The following is a 21,119-nucleotide window of genomic DNA, read 5'->3' on the forward strand; positions in this document are numbered from 1 at the left end:
AACATACACAAATCAATAAATGTGATTCACCACATAAACAGAACCAAAGCCAAAAACCACATGATTATCTCAATAGATGTAGAAAAGGCTTTAAATAAAATTCAACACCCTTTTATGTTAAAAAGAAAAACTCAACTAGCTAGGCATTGAAGGAATGTACTTCAAAATAATAACAGCCATCTGAAAAAAAAAAAAGAAAAGAAAAAACCAGACACACACAACCAACATTACACTGAATAGACAAATACTGGAAGCATTCTCCTTGAAAATCTCACCAAGACAAGCATGCCCTCTCTCAGCACTGCTAGTCAACATAGTACTGGAAGTCCTAAGCAGAGCAACCGGGAAAGAGCAAGAAATAAATGGCGTCCAAATATGAAATCAAAGTATGTTTGCAGATGATGAGATTCTATATGAGGAAACCCCATACTGTCTGTCCAAAAGACCTTTGTTCTGATACACCACTTCAGCAAAGTCTGAGGATACAAAGTCAATGTATAAAAATCACTGGCATTCCTATCCACCAACAACATCCAAGCTATGAACCAAATCAAGAATGCAATCCCATTCACAATGGCCAGAAAAAAGAGTAAAATACCCAGGAATACAGCTAACCAGAGAAGTGATAGATCTCTACCAGGAGAATTACAAAACACTGCTCAAAGAAATCAGAGATGACATTAACAAATTGAAAAATATTCCCTGCTTATGAATAAGAAGAATTAGTATCATTAAAATGGCCATACTACCCAAAACAATTCACAGATTTAATGCTATTCCTATCTTTTTAATTTTTTTAATTTAATTTTTGTGCACACAGAGTAGGTGTATATATTAATTGGGTACATGAGATATTTTGATACAGGCATGCAATGTGAAATAATCACAGTATGAAAAATGGGGTACACATCTCCTTATCCAACAATTCTATTCTTATCAAACTACCAATGACATTCTTCACAGAATTAGAAAATACTATTTTGAAATTCATATGGAACCAAAAAAGAGCCTGAATAGCCAAGGCAATCCTAAGCAAAAAGAACAAAGCTGGAGGCATCACATTATCCAAGTTCAAAGTATACAACAGGTCTAGAGTAACCAAAACAGCACGGTGCTGATACAAAAACGTCATATAGAACCAAGTAGAGAGCCCAGAAATAAGGTCCCACACCTACAACCATCTGATCTTCAACAAAGTTGACAAAAACGAGCAATGAGGAAAGGACTTCCTATTCAATAAATGGTCCTGGGATAATTGGTTAGTGATATGCATAAGATTGAAACTGGACTTCTTCCTTATACCATACACAAAAATCAACTTAAAATGTAAAACCTAAATGTAAAAACTAACTTTTACATTTAAAAACTTAAATGTAAAACCTAAAATGATAAAAATCCTGGAAACAACCTAGGAAATACCATCCTGGACATAGGTCCTGGCAAAGATTTTATAAGACTCCAAAAACAATTGAAAAAAACAAAAACAAAAATTGGAAAATGGGACCTAATTAAACTAAATAGCTTCTGCACAGCAAACTAAACCATTAATAGAATAAACAGACATCCTACAGAATGGGGGAAAACATTTGCAAACTATGCTCTAACAAAAGTCTAATATCCAGAATCTATAAGGAACTTAAACAAATTTACAAGAAAACAAACAACGCTGTTAAAAAAATGGACAAAGTATGTGAACAGACACTTTTCAGAAGAAGACATGCATATGGCCATGAAGTATATGAAAAAATGCTCAACATCACTAATCATTACAAAAATGCAACAAAACCGCTATGAGATACCATCTCAGAATGGCTATTATTAAAAAGTAAAAAAATAACAAATACTAGAGAGGTTGTAAAGCAAAAGGAACACTTATATACTGCAGGTGGGTATGTAAATTAATTTACCCACTGTGAAAAGCAGTTTCATGATTTCTCAAAGAACTCAAAGCAGAATTACCATTCAACCCAGCAATTACATTAATAGGTATATACCCAAAGGAATGCAAATCATTCTACTATAAAGACACAGGCATGTGTATGTTCATCACAGCACTATTCACAATAGCAAAAACATGAAATCAACCTAGATGCCCATCAACAGTACACTGGATAAAGAAAATACAATACATATACATCATGGAATACTATGCAGCCACAAAATAGAATGAGATCATGATCCTTTGCAGCATCATAGATGAAGCTGGAGGCCATTATCCTAAGCAAACTAAGACAGGAACAAAAAAACAAGATACCACATGTTCTCACTTATAAGTGGATTGAAACATTGAGCATATATGAACACAAAGGAAACAATAGATACCAGAGCCACTTGAGGGCAGAAGGTGGGAGGAGAAGAGGACTGAAAAATTACCTATCAGGTACTATGCTTATTACTTGGGTGATAAAACAATCTGTATGCCAAATCCCCATGATACATGGTTTACCTATATAACAAACCTGCACATGTACCCCTGAACCTAAAATAAAGTTAAAACCAAAAGAACACCCTAAAAAAATCCAAAACTTAGAACAAGTGACTGCTACACCAGATGCACAGATATCAATGGAAGGACACAGGAAACATGAAAAAGCAGGGAAATATATCACCAAAGGACCAAAACAATTGTCCAGCAACAGATGCCAATCAAAAAGTATTCCTTAAAATGCCAGAAAGAGAATTCAAAATGGTGATTTTAAAGAAGCCCGATGAGAAGCAAGAGAAATCTGAAAACCAATGCAAAGAAATGTGAAAAACAATTCAGAATATGAATGAGAAATTTATCAAGAAGATATCTTCAAAAATAAAAGAAATTCAGAAATTAAAAAATTAATTGAAGGAAATACAAAATACATTTGAATGCTTCCATAATAGACTAGAACAAGCCGAATAAAGAAGCTCAGAACTTAAACACTGCTCTTTCAAAATAATCTTATCACACAAAAATAAGAATAAAAAAGAATAAACAAAGCTGTTGAGACATCTGGGACTATACAAAGCAACTAAACTTACAAGTTATCAATATTTCCAAGGGGAAAGAGAGAGCAAGAAGTTTAGAAAAAAATTTAATAAAGTAATTGATAAAAGTTTTCCAAGTCTATCAAGGTAAACATCTAGATATAAGAGGCCCAGTGACCCCCCAGGAAAATACATTGCAAAAAGGATTTCACCACAGCATATTATATTCAGAATGTCTAAAATGAAGAAAGAATTTTAAAATTAGCAAAAGAATAGCATCTTGTCATCTATAAAAGAAACTTCATGAGACTAACAGTGCACTTTTCAGCAGAAACCTTATGGGCCAGAAGAGAATGGAATGCCATTTTTAAAGTGCTGGGGGAAAAAAACCTGTCAGCTAAGTATTTTGTATCCTGTCATAATAAGTTTTATAAATCAAAGAAGAAATAAGTCATTCACAGACAAGCAAATGCTGAGGGAATTTGTCACCACTAGATTAGACCTACAGGAAATGTTGAAAGGAGTCTTACACATGAAGAAAAAAACTTGATATTCACCGGCATAAAAACACAGAAGTATAAAATCACGTTTGTGTAAAACAGTCACACAAAGGAGAAAGAGAAAGGAATCAAATGGCAACACAAAAGAATTTCATCAAACTACAAAGTTAGGAAATTCTCCCTAACTCATTCTATGAGGCCAGTATCACCCTGTTATCAAAACTAGACAGAGACACAAGAAAAAAAGCATTACAGACCAATATGCCTGATGAACATATATGCAAAAATCCTCAACAAAATACTACAAATCAAATCCAATAGCATGTAAAAAAGGTAATACATCAGGATCAGGTGGGATTTATCTCTGGGATGCAAGGATGGTTCATCACATGCAAATCAATAAATGTAATACATCACACAAAGAGAGGTAAAGACAAAAAGCATGTGATCATCTTGATAGATGCAGAAAAAGCACTTGATAAAAATCAGCATCCTTTCGTGATAAAAATTCTCAACCAACTAGGCACAGAAAGAACATACTTGCATGTAATAAAGGCCGTATGTAGCGATCCCAAAGCCAATATTATACTTAATGGGGAAAAATTGAAAGCACTCCCTCTTAGAACTGGAACAAGACAAGGACGTGCACTTTCACCACTGTTATTCAGCATGATACTGAAAGTCCTCATCACAACAATCAGGCAAAATTTTTTAAAAAGACATACAAATAGGAATAGAGGAAGTCAAACAATTCCTGTTCACTGATGATATGGTCTTGCATCCAAAAGACTCCATTGAAATATTCTCAGATTTAATAAATGCATCCAGGGCCAGGAATTGTGGCTCATGCCTATAATCCCAGCACTTTGGGAGGCCAAGGCAGGCAGATCTCTTGAGGAGTTCGTGACCAGCCTGGCCAACACAGAGAAACCCCATCTCTACTGAAAATACAAAAATTAGCCCAGTGTGGTAGCAGGTACCTGTAGTCCCAGCTACTTGGGAGGGTGAGGCAGGAGAATCTCTTGAACCGGGAGGTGTAGGTTGCAGTGAGCCAAGATTGCTCACTGCAATTGCTCACTGCACTCCAGCCTAGGTGACAGAGTAAGACTCAACCTCAAAATAAAATGAATGCATTCAGTAAGGTTTTGGGATACAAAACTAATATACAAAATCAGTAGCATTTCTATATACCAATAACAATCTAGCCAAGGACCGAACTGAGAAGGCAATCCCATTTACAACCACTACAAAAGAAAAAAAAAACCACCTAGTAATATATTTAACCAAGGAGGTGAAAGATCTCCACAAGGAAAACTACAATGCACTGATGAAAGAAATCATAGATGACCCAAACAATTTTTTTAAGTTCCATGCTCATGAGTTGGAAGAATCAATATTGTTAAAATTATCATATTGCCCAAAACAATCTATATATTTAACACAATCCCTATCAAATTACCTATATCATTTTTCACAGAATTAGGAAAAACAATTCTAAAATTTTTATAAAACCAAAAAGGGCCCAAATAGCCAAAGCAATCCTAAGCAAAAAGAGCAAAGCTGGAGATACCGCATTACCTGACTTTAAATTCTAGTACAAGGCTATTCTAACCAAGACACATGGGACCAGTATGAAAACTGATACGCAGGCCAGGCGCAGTGGCTCACACCTATATTCCAGCACTTTGAGAGCCCAAGGCAAGTGGATCCCACAGTCAGGAGTTTGAGAGCAACCTGGCCAACATGGTCTCTACTAAAAATATAAAAGTTAGCTGGGCATGGTGGCACGTGCCTGTAATCTCAGCTACTCAGGAGGGTGAGGCAAGAGGATTGCTTGAACCTGGGAGGTGGAGGTTGCAGTGAGCCAAGATCACACCACTGCACTCCAGCCTGGGTGACAGAGTACGACTCCATCTCACACACACAAAAAAAATAAAATAAAAAGAAACAGATATACCAGATCAATGGAAGAGAACAGAGAATCCAGAAATAAAGCTGTATAACTACAATCAAGTGATATTCAACAAAGTCAACAAAAATATGCACTAAGAAAAGGATACTCTATTCAATAAATGGTGCTGGGAAAATTGGATAGCCATATGCAGAATGGAATTGGACCTGTACCTCTCACCATATACAAAAATTAACTCAAGATAAAGAGCTAAGCATAACATCTGAAACTATTTTTTTTCTTTTTTTTGAGACAGAGTTTCGCTCTTATTACCCAGGCTGGAGTGCAATGGCGCAATCTCGGCTCACCGCAACCTCCACCTCCTGGGTTCAGGCAATTCTCCTGCCTCAGCCTCCTGAGTAGCTGGGATTACAGGCATGTGCCACCATGCCCAGCTAATTTTTTGTATTTTCAGTAGAGACGGGGTTTCACCATGTTGACCAGGATGGTCTCGATCTCTTGACCTCGTGATCCACCCGCCTCGGCCTCCCAAAGTGCTGGGATTACAGGCTTGAGCCACCTCGCCTGGCCCACCTCTAACTATTAAAATCTTGGAATAAAACTAAGGAAAAACTCTTCTGGATATTGGCCTAGGAAAAGAATTTATAACCAAGTCCTCAAAATAAATACAACAATAATAAAAATAGACAAGTGGGACTCAATTAAATAAAAAAAATTTTACATGGCAAAAGAAACAATCAACAAAGTAAACAGACAACCTACAGAATGTGAAAAAATATCTGCAAACTTTGCATCCGAGAAAGGTCTGGTATCCAGAATCTGTAAGGAACTCAAACAGCTCAAGAAGATAAAACAAACAACCTCATTAAAAGGTGGGCAAAAGAGTTGAACAGACATTTTTCAAAAGAAGACATACAAGTGGCCAGCAAACATGAAAAAATGCTCAACGTCAGTAGTCATCAAAGAAAACCAAATTAAAACCACAATAAAATAAATAGCATCTTACGCCAATTAGAATGGCTATTATTAAAAAGTCTGAAAAACCACAGATGTTGGCAAGGATTCAGAGAAAAGGGAATGTTTATACACTATTGGTGGGAATGTAAATTAGTACGTTTATGGAAAAATAGTATGGAGATTTCTTGAAGAACTAAAAATAGAACTACCATTTGATCCAGTAACCCCACTACTGCATATATAACCAGGGGAAAGAAATTATTACATCAAAAAGATAACTGTACTTGTATGTTTATCATGGAACTATTCACAATAGCAAAAACATAGAATCAATTATATTGTCCATCAATGGAGGATTGGATAAACAAAATATTGTGTGTCTACATATATACCATGGAATACCACTCAGCCATAAAAAAGAATGAAATCATGTCTTTTGCAGCAATATGGATGGAACTGAAGACGATTATCTTAACTGAAATAACTCAGAAACAGAAAGTCAAATGCTATGTACTCTCATATAAGTGGAAGCTAAACAACTGATACACATAGACGTGCAGAGTGGAATAACAGATACTGGACTACAAAAGGTGGGAAGGTAGGAGGGGTGTGAGGGTTGAAAATTTCCTTTTCAGTAAATGTTCAACATTCAGGTAATGGTTATACTAAAAGTCCAGACTTCACCACTATTCAGTATATGCACGTAAGAAATCTGAACTTATACCCCTCAAATACATAAAACTTAAATGAAGTTTAAGACAAAAACAAAAAGAAAGACTTTCCAGATAACAAAAACTGAGAGAATTAGTTACTAGTGGACCCATTTTACGTGAAGTAGTAAAAGAATGTCTTAGGCTAATAGTGGGTGACCCCAGATAGTAATTTGAATCTAAACATGAAAACAATTAATACTACTAAAGGTAATTAAGTAATTATAAAAGTCAATATGAATGCATATTTGTTATCCCTTTTCTCTTAACAGATTCAAAAAATAATTGCATAAAAATGTATATAATTGCATTATTTGACCTAAAACATATAGAAATATATTGTAAAATAGAACAATTTGTGGTAGCAAAGCTATCCTGGAGCAAGGAAATGACACTAGACAACTCAAATTTACAAGAGTAAATACAGAGTCTGAAACAGCAAATAGGAAAGTTAAAATAACAAACTTTATAAGTATATATTTCCTCCCTTTTCTGCTCTTGGATTCTTTAAAAACATTAAATTATGTAATATATATAATTATAAAAATATGTTTAAGGGTTTGTAACTTATTTTTATTTAATAGCACCAGAAGGGAAAAAAGAGAACAGAATTCTATAGCAACAATATTTATATATCTCTCTGAAATTAAATAATATAAATTACAAGTAGATTCTGGTAAATTAATATGTATATGGTAAGCCCTAGAGCAATCTCTAAAATACCCTCAAAGTACATAGTGAAATAATCATGAAAATAATTTAAATGTTATACTAGAAAATATTCACTTAATGTAAAAAGAAAAAGCAGTAAAGGAGGAATAGGCTCAAATTATGAGATATAGAAAACAAAAAGTAAAATGGCAGATATAAATCTAAGTATATCAATAATTAATTGATTAAATATGATGGATTAAGCAATCCCATCAAAAGGCAGAGATTGTCACAACAATTCAGCTATATACTCTCTATCAAAGACACCTTTTATATTTAAAGTTGCAAGTAGGTTGAAAGTAAAGAGGATAGAAGATATATCATACAAACAACAACCATAAGAGAGCGAGAGTGGCTGTACTGTATCAAGCCAAACAGATTTAGAAGTGGTACTGGAGAGAGAGATACATTTTATGATGAAAGTATCAATCTATCAGGAAGATATAACTATATAAACATACACATACCTAACCACAGAGCTTCAAAATACGTGAAGCAAAAACTGACAAAACTTAAGGGAACCAGATAACTCACCAATAACAGGTAGGTATTTCAAGATCCAACCTTCAGTAGTAGATAGAAAAAAAAGAAAAATATAAGCAAAGGTATAGAAGACCCAAACAACCAAATCTAAAAGATATCTACAGAATACTCCATACAACAGAACACTACATATTTTTCTCAAATGCACATGGAATATTCTTCAGAATAGATTACATGCTAGGCCATAAAACAAGCCTCAATAGGGGACGGGCACGGTAGCTCATGCCTATAATTCCAGCACTTTGGGAGGCCAAGGCAGGTGGATCACCTGAGGTCAGGAGTTCCAGACTCCTGAAACCCTGTCTCTACTAAACACACAAAAAATTAGCCGAGTGTGTTGGCACATGCCTGTAATCCCAGCTACTCAGAAAGCTGAGGCAGGAGAATTACTTGAACTTGGGAGGCAGAGGTTGCAGTAAACTAAGATCACGCCATTGCACTCCAGTCTGGGCCACAAGAGGGAAACTCTGTCTCAAAAAGAATAAAATAAATAAATAATTTACAAGCCTCAATAAACTTCAAAAGACTGAAATCATACAAGTATTTTTGCCAACCACAGTGAAATAAAATTAGAAATCAATAACAAAACATTTGGGAAGTTCACATATATGTGGAAATTACACAACATTCTCCTAAAAAATATGTGCAAGAAGACATCATAAGGAAAACTGGAAAATAATTTTGAGGTGAATAAAAATGAAGTTACAGCATGCCAAAATTTACAAGGATGTAGTGCTCAGAGGGAAACTGATAGCTGTGAACATCTACTTAAAAAAAAGTTTTCAAATCAATAACCTAACTTTAGTCTTAAGACACTGGAAAAAGAAGAGCAAACTAAGCCTAAAACAAACAAAATGAACGAAATAATAAAAATTAGAGCAAAATTTAATAGAGAATAGAAAAACAATAGAGAAAATCAATTAAAACAAAATTTGGTTCATTGAAAAGATCAACAAACTTGAAAAACTTTTAGATAGCCTGACCAAGAAAAAAAGAGAGAACACTCAAATTACTAAAGAAGAAACATTACTACAAATCATAAGGAAATAAAAAGGATTACACAGAATATATATATTCTGTGTATACACACACACACATGCACACACACACACGGGTGTGTGTATATATATCCTACACACACACACACACATATAAAGGGGAGTTTATTATTAACTTACACTATCTTATACAATCAAAGGTCCTACAATACACTGTCTGCAAGCTGAGGAGCAAGGAGAGACAGTCTGAGTCCCAAAACTGAAGAACTTGGAGTCTAATATTTGAGGGCAGGAAGCATCCAGAATGGAAGAAACATGTAGGCTGGGAGGCTAGGCCTGTCTCTCCTATTCACATTTTGCCGCCTGCTTTATATTTGCTGAGAGCTGATTTGATCGTGCCCACCAGATTAAGGGTGAATCTGCCTTCCCCATTCCACTGACTCAAATGTTATTCCCTTTTGGCAACACCCACACAGACACACCCAGGATTAATACTTTGTATCCCCCCAATCAAATCAAGTTGACACTCAGTATTAACAATCACACTTCCCACAAAGAAAAGCCCAGTGGTTTCACTGGTGAATTCTACCAATCATGTAAAAAAAATTAACACCAATTCTTTATAAAGTCTTCCAAATAATAAAAAGGGAACATTTCCAACGTTTTATGTGAGCCAGTATTACCTTCATACCAAAAGCAAACAAAGACATCACAAGAAAACTATAAACTAATATAATTTAGGAATATAGATGCAGAGCTCCTCAATGAAATACAATACCAAATTCAGGAACATATAAAAAAAATTATATACCATGACCAAGTGGGATTCATCCCAGGACTGGAAGGTTACCTAACAATCAAAAATTAATGTAATACACCATATCAACAGAATAATGGACAAAAGCCATATGGTCATCTAAATAGAGTAAAAAAAAAAACATTTAAAACTATGTAACACACTTTTGTGATTCAACAAAGTTGGTCATCAGGAAATGCATATCAAACCACAATGTGGTACCACCCAGTAGTATGGCTATAAATAAAAAGACAAGTGCTGGGCTACCAGCACTTTGGGAGGCAAAGGCGGGCAGATCACCTGAGGTCAGGATTTTGAGACCAGCCTGGCCAACGTGGTGAAACCCTGTCTCTACTGAAAATACAAAAATTAGTCAGCTGTGGTGGCACATGCCTGCAATTCCAGCTACTCAGGAGGCTGAGGCAAGAGAATTGTTGCTTGAACCCATAAGGCAAACTTTAGAGGTTGCAGGGGGCCTAGATCATGCCACTGCACTCCAGCCTGGTGACAAAGCAAGACTCTCTCTCAAAAAATATATACATAATTAAATTAAATTACAATTAAGAGACAGGTAATGACATGCTGGAGATTATATGGAGAAGTCAGAACCCTCATACACTGCTAGTGAGAATGCAAAATGTTGCAGCCACTTTGGAAAACAGTCTGGTATTTTCTAAAACAATTAAACATCGAGTTACCATATGACCCAGCAATTCTGCTCTTAGATATGTACCCAAGGGAATTGAAAACAAGTACTTAAACAAATATATGTACGTTATGTTCATAGACACTAATATGCAAAATAGGCAAAAAATGAAAATAGCCAAATATCCACTAATGAATGAATAGATAAACAAAATATGGCATATTTATACAACTGAGTATTATTCAGCCATAAAAGGGCATGAAGTACTGATACATGCTATAATAAAAATGAACCTTGAAAACATTATGCTAAGTAAAAGAAGTCAGCCACAGAAGACCACATATTGTATGATTCGATTTATATGAAATTTCCACAATAGGCAAATCCATAGAAATAGAAAGGAAATTAGTGGTCTTCTGGAGCTGGACACTTGGGGAGAAATGAGAAGTGACTTAGTACCTATGGAGTTTCTTTGTAGGGTTATACAAATATTCTAAAATTAATTGTGATGTTGGTTGTACAAATATGTAAATATCTTTAAAACCACTGAATGGATTTCTTTAGGAATACGGTTCCCAGTATACAAGAATATAAATTCAAAGATGTTTATTGCATCATTGTTTACACTAACACAATAATAATTAAAATTAAAGTCATAGAAACATAGTGACTGTCCACCTGGGGGTGATACTGAATCAATATAATACATTGATATCATGAAACATGTGAATTCATGCTCAAACAACTGCCTTGATGGGATTTCCATGTGTTGTTATGAGTGAAAAGATAAACCACATAATCGTGTATACAGTGCGATTCAATTTTTGTAAAATAAACAATAACAAAAACTTCCCTCCTATGCATATATTTGTATATATACACAAATGGTATACATAATCAACTGAGCATAAAGAGAGGTGTGGAAAGATGCCCCAGGAATGAGTGGGTCATTGGAGTTATGAAATAAAATAATACTGGAAAGAAAATAATTGCCAGCCACATACTGAAGTCAGCCACATGTTTGACACTTGAGCTCCAAATGGAAATTTTTTAAGCTACTAAAATTTAAAATCTATATAATTACTATGCAAGCTCCATGGGATCCAGTCTGTGCCATTGCTAGTTATGTTAGCTTGGGCACACTACTTAACCTCTCTGTGCTTCCAGTTTTGTTATCTGAAAATAAGAAAGTAGAGATGATAATAGAACCTACCTCACAGAGTGGTTGCAAGAATTGGAAAAGTTAACATGTATAAACAGTCAGAATTGTGCTATTTGATATTTATTATTACTCTTTGTATGGATGGTTCTTTGCTGAAAATAATGTGCAAAACCACAGCCTATTTCTGTGTAATAAGTAGAGAGATGGCTATTTTTTCTCTCATTAACTTTTTCTTCCTCTTCTCTCCATCATGTTCCCATAATGGAAGAAAATGTGCTCTGTGGCTGGTTCTGCGGCCACTCAGAAGTCATGGCAACACTGAACTGAGAAGCAGACCTAGTGTCAGGCAAGGCCAGATGATAATATAAATGGACTTAGCAGATCAGAAATATGAACAGCACATAATGAAATGAGATTTACCTTAGGGGGAAATGCAAAAACTAGTTTATCAAAAAGAAATAGTTTAATAAATGGTCAACCTGGAAGCAAAGAAGAGTGCATCTGAGGAAGGCAGAGATAAGGAACAAGGAGAGAGAAGGACACTGGCAAGAATATGGCCAAAGTGTCCCTGCTGTATACAGCTGGCCCCAGAGAAAGAAGATAACTCCTCATGAGGTACCCACTGATAAATATCTTCTCATCTTGTGAACTATCCATTTTTGCTTGATTTATATTTCCCAACTCTAATAGAGACCAGCAGTCAAGTGGTTGATGTAATCGTGCACCAAAAATATTTTTCTCAGCTGTGTTAGTCATTATTTTGGCAGTTTTAACCACCAAACTGGAACAAGAAGAGACAGTCTGAACCACTGCTGGGCACTGTGCCTCATGACAAGCACGTATATACTCAATCTACTGAAGAGGCAGAGCCTGAGCAACATTGCCAGACCTTGTCTCTAAAAAAAATAGAAAAGTTAACCAGGTGTGGCAGCACGCACCTGTAGTCTCAGCTACTCAGGAAGCTGAGGCAGGAGGATTGCTTGAGCCCAGAAGTTCAAGGCTGCAGTGAGCTGTGATCACACCGCTGCACTCCAGTCTGGGTGATAGAGCAAGACCTGTCTTACAATTAAAAAAAAAAAAAAGACACTAAAGAGGCAGATCTAAGTCACACTATATAGATATAGCCTTGGCTCCCAAAGCTGCTTTCCAAAACCATGCTCCAGCAACTGAAGAACATAATACTGTGGCTGCATCTCTGAACTGATTGCAGCTGGAGCCTGCCTCTCCTCTCCTGATGGGGATCAGGTCACTTCAGGAAGCTTTGTGTCTGTAGATAGGAGCGATAGACTCTTTGTAATTAAGAACTAAGGCTTTAGTACAGAATAATCAATAAAGAGACAATCCTACTTGAAATGCCTCCCATCTTAATTGGCTTAAACTAGTATCAATGGCAAAAAAAAAAAGAAAGCCAAACTGTAATTAGCTCTTGTCGCCAGGAAAGTAGTGGATCCAGCAGAGGCTGTCAAGACCTGAGTGAGGGCTACCCTGGTTATCCCTTTACCAAATTCTCCCAGTGAGGCAGAACCCCAGGGGAGGGAGATCACCACCCTGGGAACTCAGAGACCTCAAGAGCCAGAGGGCATCTTGGAGACCTGAGGAGAGACTCATATAAACCAGAAGGATAACTTCCCACTTCCTAACTAGGATAGAAGAGGGTCCTAAACAATTGGATTTACCTTCAAAACAGGTGATTATGTTCTCTCAGTTCTTAAAAACATTTCTTGGATCTGTCCCCAACTCATCAATAGCAGCGAATGTCCCTTAATTCAAGTCCACACTGTGTAGGCCCCTAAACTTCTCTTCCTGCCTCTTACCCTTCAACACCTCCCCCAACTTCACTCATTTTGGTCTTTTTGTGTTTTGTTTTTGCTTTGTTTTTGAGACAGGGTCTTGCTCTGTCACCCAGGCTGGAGTGCAGTGTATGATTTCAGCTCACTGCAGTGTCAACCTCCTGGCCTCAAGCGATCTTTCTACCTCAGCCCTGCAAGTTGCTGGGACTACAAACCCATGCCTCCATACCTGGCTAATTTTTGTATATTTTTGTAGAGACAGGGTTCCACCAGGTTGCCCAGGCTGATCTCGAACTCCTGAGCTCAAGCGATCTGCCCACCTTGGCCTCCCAAAGTGCTGAGGTTACAGCTGTGAGCCACCATGCCTAGTTCATCTTAGTCTTGACTTTTGCCCTTTGAACAATGAAATTTATGTAACCTAGGTGATCTATCTAAAGCACAAATCTATTATATCAGCCTCTCTTTCCCCAACTTAAAAACACCAGTTCATGGATTCTGCAGTTTTAATGTGTATAGATGTGTTCTAGGCACTGTGCTGGGCACTGAGAATTTGATGATGAAAAAAGCAAAGAAGCTATGCCCTCATGAAGCTTGAAATCCAGTGGAGAGAAAAGACAACAAAACAATTACACAAAAAGCTATGCTTAAAGTGCTATGAAGAAGAGGGGCATGAGAACCTCTATCAGGGCTCAGTCTATCCTGGGAGGTCAAGAGAAGACTTTCCTATAGATGCAACATATGAGCAGAGATATGAAAGATGAGTAGGAACCAACTAGGCCAGAGGCTCTTGCAACCTCTCAATAGGCCAAGGAAATTATTTAGGTTTAGAGTGTCACAACCACATCTTTTAAAATGAAGTAACAGACTGGACTACTAAACAGCAGAAGAGAACAGAACAGAAGAGAAAAAAATAGGGACTAGATCAGAATGTACTGAAAATTAGCAAAAGTTAGCACTACTTCATGAAATGTTTGTAGACCATTACAATATAAAATGTATTTCTTACTGTAGGTTGTGAACTAGACAGTGGAGGAAGCAGGGAGGATGGACACACATCCCCAAAACAGAATAGCCTCTGCAAAGGCTCAGTGGGTGAGAGGAAGTGGAAGATGTTTAGCCTCAGTTTTAAGTTGGGGGAGAAGCCAGTCATCCAAGCAGCAGATACCACAGACATCAGAAGGAGCCAGACATGGTTCTCTGTCTTGTTGAGCTTACATGGCATCAGGAGAGATAGACCAGTATGTAAATAAATATCAGACAGAATTCAAAAAATAATTCAGGAACAAAAACATAAAAAGGATATATGGTGTAAAGAAATTACTTCCAGCTAGAGAAAATCTCAGAAAACTTCACGAAAGAGGCTTCTTCTTGAGGCCTGCAAAGAGGGGTAGGAATTAAATAAGTGAAAATGTTGGCAGTGGGAGTCGGGGGGAGAGGAGTGCAACCATTCCAGATGCGGAATAGTGGGAGTAAAGGCAGAGGAGTGTAGAGGATGTGTTTGAGGAATGGTAAGTTGGGCTGGAACAACGGGTCTAAGTGGAAAGAGAGTCATGGAAAATAAGGCACATGATGGAAAATGGAGACCAAGTCACGTGGGGCCTTGCCCGCCTGGCTAAAGAGTTTGAACTTTGCTTTCAGGCAAAAAATAAACAATGAAGGCTTCTAGGCAGGGAAGTGACATACTTTTTGCTGTGTGACATACTTTTTTGCAAGATTCCTCTGGAAACAACATTCAGTAGATTAGTGGGAGTGACACTGGGCAGAACAACTAAGAGGAAATTGTAAAATTCGCAAGTTACACTAAGACCTCAGCAGGGGTTAGGGCAGTGGGGATGCAAGGGAAGGAGGGCGTGGGATGAGACACAATAGCTTCTTATAAGGATCAGGATGGATCAGGATCTGTCTCAGCCTCTAGCTGTGACAACCCAGACAGATGCTCTAGGTTTCTCAGCCTTAGGTTTTTTTCCTCTGTGAACTGAGGGAATATTACTCTGGCTTCTGATACAATCATCAGAGACTGGGAAAAATAAAGTGCGTTCAAACACATAAAGTGTTCACAATTTGCTGGAGTAAAAGTGCCCTAAATCTACAACGATCTTAGCAGCCCCAAAAGAAAACCAATTATTAAAGAGTAACAGGATTAATGGGTAGTACTTTTCAGTCCTTAAATCCTTTTTACTGGTGAGCTGCCTCAATTTCCTTTCTAAGAAAACTTTTCCTTTTCAAGGTTGAAAATTAAAAGGGCTTAGGGCCACCACAGACTAAAGTGAGCATGGAATCAAGCATGCTTTTATAATTAATCATATCATCAATACACTTTGAAAATGATAGAGTCTATCCCGAAGTTGTACTACACATTGGTAAGGGGGTTTACTGTCAAAATTTGCTGATTTCCTTTATCTCTTTGGGTCCTGGACTTTTTTATTCACTAAAATCTATTAGATTATAATTTCTACTGGGGAAGCAAACTGAGCTGTCTTGTGAACCTGCCATATCTTCACCACCCAGCGTAAGCAGGCACACAGTCATTGAATTGTGTGTTCCCTAGTGAGTACAAAGTGCACTCTACCAGTGAGCTGTTACCAAATTATTTCAATCTGACCCCTCTGCTATCATAAGGGAAAATGTCCATTTGACCCAAGCGAACTTTTTCAAGAGGAAAAAATTATATATTTAAATATGCATATATTTCTAAAATCCTAAACCTTATTTTTCTAATTATAATCTTCTTAAGTCTCTGTACATCTATGACATGCTAAGGCAGAAAAGTGTCATGACCAGCATCATCATTTGAATCAGTACTCTTGGTCATGAGTGACAAAATCCTATTGGAACTGGCTCACATAATAGAAAGTACAGGCCCAGGCTTGTCTTCAGGCACAACTGAATCCACATATTCAAGCAATGTCAGCAGGAGTTTGTCTCTCTCCATCTCTTAGCTCCCTTTTTCTCTCTGTTGGCTTCATTCTCAGCTGGGTTCTTCTTTAGCAATGACAAAGAGACCAAAAGCTCTAGATTTAGTGTTTTACCAATCTAAAAACCCAAGAGGAAAAAGAGAGCTTTTCTTTCCTAACAGTTCCCACTGAAGTCCTAGGGTTGCCTCTGTAGTTCACCAAGCTTAGGTCACGTGCCTATCCCTGAACCAATCACTGGGATTCTAGTTGTCCAAGCCTAGCTCTGGAGCCGGGGAAATGAGATTAGCCCTTCTTGAAACACAGAAAATAAAAGCAGGGATGAGAGTAGGGTACATCCCCAAAAGAAAATCAGGCACTATTAACAGAAATGGAAAATGAATGTGAAAAAGACTAGAAAGACAGATGTCATCATCTCTAGTTGTCTAAAATAAGGTTGAATAGAGCCATATCTGATGGGCTATCATAAAGAAAGTGATTAAGCCTTTTCCATTATCGATGCCACACATGTGCTTAATGATAATAGATGAGACGCTGTGCCGGTGAGCAGGTGCAGGAAGGGAGCCAGCCGGGCTGGGAGTAGAAGCCAAGTAGCAGTTCATCTTACAGCATAAAAGTTCCCCCAAGTCGGTTTTACCAAACAAGATGCCCAAACTGACTCAGGCACTTTTCAAGTTGCAAAAGTTGCTCTCAGACTCAGCAGATATATGTGAAACAATTTTATGACCAACAGTTAAACAGGAGGAAATTAAGGGAGAAAACTCAAGGATACAGCTTCATGCATAAAACTCAGCCATACAATTAACAGAGCCCACATTAATCACACATCAGTTAGGCCTCAGTGGTTTGATAGTTATTCGTTGGCAGAAACAAACCCCATTCCTATAGGCAAAAAGGATTGATGCTAGTATAACTGAAAGACTTAAATGTAGCGCTCCTATCATTAATTAATCAAGTAATCACTCTCTTTGTGGTATTTATGTGATATTAGGTCATTAGTTTTTAGTGTTTCTCCCCCTTTAGCTTAGTTCTTTCTTACACCCAACATTTTTTTCTTAACATTCCAGTGGAAGATGAGATGTGTTTTTAATAATAATAAGACCCTTGTGTTTGTAGATCACTTTGTACTTTATAAAATGGCTCACTGGAGTCTTCCAGCAGCCTTTGGAGTTAAGCAGGACAAATATTATCCTCCCAAGTAACTACTGAAGCATCTTGCCTGGAGTCAGGCTCAAATAATTGCCAGTAGAACCTGATTCTCTTGCAGGGGGAGTGAAGTGTCTTCTCATTGTAATAGTGGAGCAAATGGAGCTTTGGTTCTGGGATAAGGTACAGACAGTTGGAGCCACCTCGTCAGAACAGAACCACTGCCATAACCTACTCCTGAGGTCACAAGTCAGTCATACATAACTGCAAAGGCATTAAATGTAACTGGGCTTCAAGGGAAATCTCCCTGGCCTACAAATAACAATCCTATAGAAAAGGTAGTAAAGCAATATCATGGAAAACCCAAATAGATATATTTCATAACATAATTTAAAAGTACTTTAAGGATGCTTCACATTTATCTTGTGGTTTAGAATTCTTTGTATCTCTTTGAAATGCATTATCGCATTTAGTTCTGAATCTATATAGACTATAAATACCTGTTTCTCTATGACTTCAAAAAATATTATAGGACAGAGGCAAGGTCTTGCATTGCTAGAGATCTACCCTGTGTTTCCCATATTTTCAGCTCCAGCTCAGAGCTGAAAATACAGTAAATGTATTCAGGAAGTGGTTCTTTGTTTTAAGTAGAAAAATATTGCTTCATTGAATTAGTGCTGGTCAGCTTTTTGCATGGCTCTGAGGTCTGCTGTTAGAACTACCATCCTTCAAATAATAGTTATGAAAGCAAAGCCAGCTGAATTCACCATAAATTATTTGCTTATTCAATCAGTCTTACACAATTTTTCAAGGACACAAAGCCAGATTCTACAGTGAGACAGAGAGCATAAAGATGAAAAGTTACAGTCACTAATCTCAATGGCTGTACATGCAAGCTAATCATTACAGCAGCAGCTACAACAACAAATAAGAGCATACGTTTCTGAGCACTTACTGTAGGCCAGTTACCCTGCCAGATGCTTTTCCTGTATTCACTATCTTAATTCTTACCAGAACCACTGAGGTAGGTATCATTATTAATGTCATTTTACAGATGAGTGAACTGAGGATCAAAGTGGACTGGCTTGCCCAAATTCTCATGGTCAGTTAGAGGTGGAGCTGGGAGCCAAGCTCAGGCAGTCTGACTCTACACTCATACTCTTCACTGCACACCATGAACACCCCAGTCATGGCATGGGCCAAGTTCAGTGGTCACACAAGGAAAAGCAGCAGCAAAATATCCACGGAGGAGTTAGCTAAGCATCACAGGAGATGGAAAGTTTGAGCTGAGACTTAATGGATTGGTAACATTTTTTCCGGGAAAACTAGCTTGGAAAAAGGATTTCAAGCAAAGGAAACAGCATGGCTGAAGCACAAACTAGGAGGAAGCCTACTATGTTTGGAGATATACAGCTAGATTGGAGTGACTTGGGCTTTGAGCAAGGGTGGGAGGAGTGGGAGCCAAGACCAGTGAGGAAGACAGGATATGAATCCATGTCTTCATTATATAAGATGTCTATGTTATCATTTTCAGATATGAAACAAATCTGTAATTTAATTTTGGCTAGTAAATAGCTCTCACTTAGTAACAGTGTGAACCTCACTTCAGTTTGCTGGGATCTAGTCTCCTTGATGAACTGGCTAATTTTACTGCTACTATCCTCTCACATAAAGACTTTAATATCATGTTTGTTTTGCTCTTGTTTTCAGTCCTGATGGAAATGTTAAATGATAAAAATTATGTATAGAATCTAGGCTAATCAATTTAGATTCATGAATTTGAATGCACCAAAATATATTCTGACTCAATATAATCACAAATGTGTATAAATATAATCAATTTTAAAAGACTGAAGGAAAATACATCAATAGTTTAAGAATTGCCTTTAAATACTAGACAATTTTCTATATATTCAAACCTTTCCATAATAAGCATGTGTCAATTTTAAGAATACAGAAAAAATTCTAGAATGGAGACCAGACTTTAAGTCAAAGTAATGAATGCACATAGTTCAAAAGTCATGTTTTACCAAAGAACTAGTAACAAAAACAATAGTCTGCCTTTAACTCCCACCTTCAGTCTTGCCTTCCCAAAGTCGCCCCACTAACTCAACATGTTTATTCTGTAGTCACATAGAACTGCTGTAGTTCTTTTGTGGTTCTGTGGTATTTATGTGTTTCTATAAGATTTAACTCATTTATATCACCTCCCACCTATCTGCCCCACCTTCCCAATACAGTTATAACACTATATTTAGTTTCTGTATTGTTTGCTTACTTTTGAAAGTTTAGATAATGAACATATGCTATCTTTTCTTATTCTGCCAAACATAGATAGTTTCTCTTAAGACTCCAGTGGGTACAAAGAGAACACTGGTGCTCCTAGCCTTGCCCTAAGCTCTTGTACCTCCCATCATCAAGACTGCAATCTTAGAGCATTCAAGTTTACATTTGGTTTTGTAATTAGAATTCCATCATTCATACTTTCTCCAATCGTTCATTCTAAAATATGAAAACAAATAACAGCATTTCAGTACTGTAACTATGTAAATGTTAATTCATGGAGCAGCCAAGTAGTATTCTATGAGTATAATTTCTTTCCCACACATTTTTATTTCTCCTGATTCCAATACTATTTTTTAACTTCATTATATTAAGTATTGTAGAAAGTCTCCCTCTTCCCCAGGAGACCTCTGTCCCCAGGCTCTCTGTCCCTCTGCTTTGACCTGGATGTTTTGTCCGGTACATGTCATAGAAAGAGTGTGAGTGATTCCCCATTACATTCTTAGTGAGGATTTTCCTGAACAGCTTCCCTAAAATTCCATCACCCTCCCAGATACTACCTAGTTTCTCTTCTGCTTTTTCTCCCTAGCACCTATCACCATATAGCATATAGATATTTTATATACTTACTTTGTTTATTGTCTGTTTTCCTAAATCTGAGCTCCATAAAAGTGGGATGTTTTGTCTGTTTTACTTTCTGCCTTATCCTCAGTGCTTAGAACAGTGCCTCATACACAGTAGCCACTGAATGGAAGAATCAAAGCTACTCAATCTCCTTTGCAAGATACTTCCCGGAATGGGCAGCCGTAGTCCACTCTGGGCCAATGGGATGTGAGAAGAGACTTTCTGGGAGGGAGAAGTCAGTACTCTCCCGCTAAGTACAAACGAAAAACATTGCTTAGGTTGCTTCTGGCAGTCATCTTTTTTCGTTATTATTATTATACTTTAAGTTCTGGGTACATGTGCAGGTTGTACAGGATTGTTACATAGGTATACACGTGCCATGGTGGTTTGCTGCATCCATCCCTCCATCACCTATATTAGGTATTTCTCCTAATGTTATCCCTCCCAACCCCCACCCCTTGCTATTCCTCC

At 37.2% G+C, this 21,119-nt stretch overlaps 1 protein-coding gene and 1 long non-coding RNA gene across 9 annotated transcripts in view; one reads left to right on the top strand and one right to left on the bottom strand.

Moving 5' to 3' along the window:
- Window positions 1–19,219, top strand: part of LOC144580272 (uncharacterized) — a 222,848-nt gene extending 203,629 nt beyond the window's left edge. For 2 of the 6 annotated variants that reach the window (XR_013529571.1, XR_013529572.1), the window contains one exon: window positions 12,162–19,219. This is a non-coding gene — a long non-coding RNA (uncharacterized LOC144580272). Of the gene's footprint in view, window positions 1–6,769 lie in introns of all 6 variants that reach the window. The other 4 variants (XR_013529570.1, XR_013529569.1, XR_013529568.1 and 1 more) reach the window with 3 other exon arrangements.
- The window catches only part of POGK (pogo transposable element derived with KRAB domain), a 339,612-nt gene that overhangs the window by 282,655 nt on the left and 35,838 nt on the right, over window positions 1–21,119 (bottom strand). The window lies entirely within an intron of this gene.

This window comes from Callithrix jacchus, chromosome 18 (genome assembly GCF_049354715.1).
Source record: "Callithrix jacchus isolate 240 chromosome 18, calJac240_pri, whole genome shotgun sequence".
NCBI lineage: Eukaryota > Metazoa > Chordata > Mammalia > Primates > Cebidae > Callithrix > Callithrix jacchus.